The sequence below is a fragment of the Otolemur garnettii genome, unplaced genomic scaffold, assembly GCF_000181295.1.
Source record: "Otolemur garnettii isolate 467f Iridium unplaced genomic scaffold, OtoGar3 scaffold00118, whole genome shotgun sequence".
NCBI classification, from domain to species: domain Eukaryota; kingdom Metazoa; phylum Chordata; class Mammalia; order Primates; family Galagidae; genus Otolemur; species Otolemur garnettii.
This window is the reverse complement of record NW_003852513.1, coordinates 3,219,459-3,225,359: the sequence shown is the minus strand read 5'-3', so window position 1 is coordinate 3,225,359 and position 5,901 is coordinate 3,219,459.

Here is a 5,901-nt window from a genome sequence, read left to right as displayed (position 1 = left end):
GACCAGTTTGATGGAAGTATTTCGGATTGCATGTGAAAACCCCACACTGTACCCCAGAAGTGCATTAATGTACATAGTTACCATTCAATAAAAAAATAAATAAATAAATAAATGAAACCTTAGAACAACTGTACGTGATAGACATATATAGAATACTCCATCCCAAAATAAAGAATATACATTCTTCTCATCATACTGTGGAGCATTCTTCAAAATTGATCATATCCTAGGACACAAAACAAACCTCAACAGAATGAAAAGAATTGAAATTTTACATTGCATCCTCTCAGACCACAAGGCACTAAAAGTGGAACTCAACTCCAACAAAAACGTTCAACTTCACACAAAAGCATGGGAGTTAAACAACCTTATGCTGAATGACATTCGGGTGCAGGAAGAAATGAAAAAGGAAATCATTAACTTCCTTGAGTATAACAACAATGAAGACACAAGCTACCGAAACCTGTGGGATACAGCAAAAGCAGTCCTGAGAGGAAAATTTTATCACTTTAGAAGCCTACCTTCGAAAAACAGAAAGAGAGTACATGAACAAACTCACAAGCCATCTTATGGAATTGGAAAAAGAAGAACAATCTAAGCCTAAACCCAGCAGAAGAAAAGAAATTCCAAAATTAACTCAGAGATTAATGAAATTGAAAACAAAAGAATCACTTGGAAAATTAATAAAACAAGGAGTTGGGGTTTTTTTTGTTTGTTTGTTTGTTTTTTGAGACAGGAGCTTCAAGCTGTCCCCCTGGGTAGAGTGCCGTGGCATCTCAGCTCACAGCAACCTCCAACTCCTGGGCTCAAGTGAGTCTTCTGCCTCTGCCTCCCAAGTAGCTGGGACCACAGGCACCGGACACAATGCCTGGCTATTTTTTGGTTGCAGCTGTCATTGTTGTTTGGCGGGCCTGAGCTGGATTTGAACCCGCCACCTTGGGTGTACATGGCTGGCGCCTTAGCCACTTGAGCCACAGGCGCTGAGCCAGGAGTTGGTTTTTTTAAAAAATAAATAAAATAGATAAATCTTTGGCCAGACTAACTAGAAATAAAGAAGTAAAATCTCTAGTAACCGCAATCAGAAATGATAAAGGGGAAATAATAATTGATGCCACAGAGATACAAAAGATTATCTCTGAATACTACTTGAAACTCTATGCCCAGAAATTTGACAATGTGAAGGAAATGGATCAACACTGGAATCACACTCTCTCCCTAGACTTAGCCCAGATAAAATAGATCTCCTGAATAGAACAACTTCAAGCACTGAGATCAAAGAAACAATAAAAAATCTTCCAACAAAAAAATGCCCTGGTCCAGATGGCTTCACACCAGAATTCTATCAAACTTTCAAGGAAGAGCTTATTCCCGTACTCCAGAAATTATTCCAAAAACCTGAGGAGGAAGGAATCTTCCCTCAACACCTTCTATGAAGCAAAAATCACCCTAATACCAAAACCAGGAAAAGACCTAACTAAAAAGGAGAACTTCAGACCAATTTCACTAATGAATATAGATGCAAAAATTCTCAACAAAATCCTAGCCAATAGATCACAGCTTATCATCAAAAAAATTGTACATTATGATCAAGTAGGTCTCATCCCAGGGATGCAGGGATGGTTTAATATAGGTAAATACAGAAACATTATTCACCATATCAACAGAAGCAAAAACAAAGCTCATATGATCCTCTCAATAGATGCAGAAAAGCATTTGATAAAATCCAGTATCCTTTTCTAATTAGAACACTGAAGAGTTTAGGCATAAGTGGCACATTTCTTAAACTGAAGCTATCTATGACAAACCCACAGCTAATATTTTACTGAATGGAGTTAAACTGAAAACTTTTCCACTTAGAACTGGAACCAGACAAGGTTGTCCTCTGTTGCCATTACTATTCAACATAGTGCTGGAAGTTCTAGCCAATACAATTAGGCAAGACAAGGAAATAAAACACATCCAAATGTGAGCAGAGGAAGTCAAACTCTCCCTTTTTGCTGACAATATGATCTTATACTTAGAGAACCCCAAAGACTCAACTACAAGACTCCTGGAAGTCATCAAAAAATACAGTAATGTCTCAGTATATAAAAATCAATGTCCACAAGTCAATTGCCTTTGTATATAGCAATAACAGCCAAGATGAGAGGCCAACTAAGGACACAACTCCCTTCACCATAGCTTCAAAGAAAATGAAATACCCAGGAATATACCTAACAAAAGAGGTGAAGGACCTCTATAAAGAAAATTATGAAATCATAAGAAAGGAAATAGCAGAGGACTTTAACAAATGGAAGAACATACCATGCTCATGGCTGGGAAGAATCAACATTGTTAAAATGTCTATTCTTCTGAGAACAATCTAATGATTCAACACCCCTCCCTATTAAAATACCAACATCCTACTTTCAAGACTTGGAAAAAATGACTCTGTGTTTTGTATGGAACCAGAAAAATCCTTGTATAGCTAAGGCAGTTCTTAGTAATAAAAACAAAGCCAGGGGCATCACCATACCAGATTTTAGGCTGTGCTACAAGGCCATGGTGGTCAAGACAGCATGGTACTGGCACAAAAATAGAGACACAGACATTTGGAATCAAATAGAAGACCAGGAAATGAAACCAACATCTTACAACCACCTAATATCTAATAAACAAAATAAGAATGTATACTGGGGGAAAGACTCCCTATTCAATACATGGTGCTGGGAGAACTGGACATCCACATGTAAAAGACTAAAATTGGACTTGCACCTTTCTCTGCTCACAAAAATTAATTAAAGATGGATAAAGGACTTAAATTTAAGGCATAAAATGATAAAAATCCTCAAAGAAAGCATAGGAAAAACACTGGAAGATATCGGCCTGGGTTTATGAAGAAGACTGCCATGGCAATTACAACAACAACAAAAATAAACAAATGGGATTTAATTAAACTGAAAAACTTCTGTACAGCTAAGGAGACAACCACCAAAGCAAATAGACAACCTACACAATGGGAAAGGATATTTGCATATTTTGAATCAGACAAAAGCTTAATAACTAGGATCTATAGAGAACTTAAATTAATCCACATGAAAAAAGCCAACAATCCCATACATCAGTGAGGAAGAGAGATGAACAGAACCTTCTCTAAAGAAGACAAATGAATGGCTAATAAACATGAAAAAATGCACATCATCCCTAATTATTAGAGAAATGCAAATTAAAACCACCCCAAGATATCATCTAACCTCACCGAAAATGGCCTATATCACAAAGTCTCAAAACTACAGATGCTGGTGCGGATGTGGAGAGAAAGGAACACTTTTACACTGCTGGTGGTACTGAAAACTAATACAACCTTTTTGGAAGGAAGTATGGAGAAACCTCAAAGAACTCAACCTAGAGCTCCCATTTGATCCTGCAATCCCATTCCTGGGCATCTATCCAGAAGGAAAAAAAAAAAAAACCCTTTTATTATAAAGGCACTTGTACTAGACTGTTTATTGAAGCTGAATTTACAAGTGCTAAAACATGGAAAAGGCCTAAATGCCCCTCAACCCAGGAATGGATTGGCAAGCTGTGGTATATGTACACTATGGAATACTATTTAGCCATTAAGACAAATGGAGATTTTGCAGCATTTGTATTAACCTGGATGGAGATGGAACACATTATTCTTAATGAAGCATCACAGGAATGGAGAAGCATGAATCCTATGTATTCAACTTTGATATGAGGACAATTAATGACATGGTGGGGGGTGGGGGAAGAGGAGAGCAGACAGAGGGAGGGAGGGGGTGGGGGAAAGGAAAAGAAAAGAAAATAGTGACTAATTCTCATGTAAATTGGATTTAATTTTGACCAAAGTACATTATTTGAACAATAATTTTTAATTCGACTTGTTAATATGTTGTTTAGGACATTGCATCCTCATTTATAAGTGAAATATGTTTGTAATTTCCCTTTATAAAAATATTTTTTTCCAATTTTAATGTCAGGTATATCCAGATGAAGTAGAATAATTTAAAGTTTTTCCTCTTTTTCTATTGTCTATAAGATTTGGCATGATCTGTTTTTTGAAGTTATCTTCTATTTTTATTTATAAATATTAGTTGTCTATTTTTTGAGACTTTGGAATAAACATTTTTAAGTAAAGATATTAAGAATATTAATAATTACAGTGGATTTCTTTTAGTTCACCCATGTCTGCACTCTAACCCTGGAGATTCTGGCTTCAGATGCCTCCAATGAAATCAGGACATCACAAATTTTTAAAGCTCTACAAGAACCTGTGTGCCCGGTGAGAACTACACTGCTCAGTAACTAAGTCTGCCATGAGTCAGGTAAGAAAGGTACTGTGGAGAGTGGGCTGTGAGGCAGCAGTACCCCCACAGCCTGGGGAACATTCAGGGAATGAACCCTCAACTGCTTCTCCTTCTTTCCCAAAACAACCATATTCCCTTCTTCATGCTACCCCTGCCAGAAGTCACTTGTCTCATTAATTTTTAGGAACTATGCAGAGATCCTTGTGATCTTTCTCTTTTCAGTTCTTACCATATGTTAACGAAGTTGAGTAGAAACCATTAACAGGATGATTTGTCTTTTTTAAAGTCATTTACATTTCCAATCATAGTATAAAACCAAAGATACGTTTTTTGTCTATGCTACTTGCCCATAGACAACCCTGTCAGATACTATAAAATAAAGCTGATTTTGTGCTTTGGTGCTGGCTGCAGCCATCAGCTTAGTTAGACCTCCTGATCTCATCTTTCATCTCTGTGTCTTCTCTTGTGTTCTATTTTCCTCAATCCCCTCCACTTCCACTCTGGTTCACTCCCCTTCTCCGTGCTGGTTCTTGAAAAGGTACAGTAGCCTTATGGGCATCTTGGCATAGTTTTTCTATTCTAATTCAACAGAATTATTGTATGTAATCACAAAATGTTATCAGGCTTCACAAAACATGGGATTTATATACAACCCTCTACTGTAAGCTATACGGGCCTCTACTTTAATTTTTTGCATAGCACTGAGAGAGGATACCCGAGAAGGCTGAGGTCTAGGAGAACAGGTCTTCTCAAGGAGACCATAAGGATACACCTGCAGGGTCCTCTCCATGGTGACTCAGCTCTTGGGAATTTATAAACTTAACTTCCTGGAACTTGGAATTTCCAAGTTCTGTGAAATCCTGTAGTTCTGTAGGGGCTGGACTGTCATCTCCCACTTGATTCAAACTGGCTAATGGGAAAGGTACCTGTGGTTTGGAACTTTTTGACTGTCCATAAAAAGGGAAAGACCAAGACAGTCAGGGAGCGTGGCCATTTGGAATTCTTCTATGCCGTAAGCTCCCAGCCCTTCCTCTTCTAAACGTGGTGTTTGGGTGCTCTTTCTCTCCATTGGGCCTCCTCTTCCTGCAACAGAACATGGCCTGGATTTAACTCATTCAACCTGTTAGGGACCAGAAATATCAGAATTTCTGCATTATTCTGTGATTTTCTTAACTCAGATAACCATGATAGAAACATAATATGAGAGTATGAGGCCTGTGAACTAAGCCCAACATGTTTGCACGTAGGCAGACTGGGAGTACTCTACACGCCAAGGCAGGTGGCTGACTTCTTTGCTTTTTGTAAGGTTGCTAGAATGTGTTGTATCACTCACAATGTAAGGAAAGATAAGAATCCCTCAGATTGCTGACCCAACAATTTTCTTTTGCATTTTTCACGTTATCTGTAAGTATCTGTCACAGATGCATACTTTCTTGTATTTTCTGCATAGGTTTTTACTTTTTTTTTTTTTTTGAGATGGAGCCTTAGCTATCCACCTGGGTAGAGTGCCATGGCATCACGCTCACAGCAACCTCCAACTCCTAGGCTCAAGTGAGTCTCCTGCCTCAGCCTCCCAAGTAGCTGGGACTAC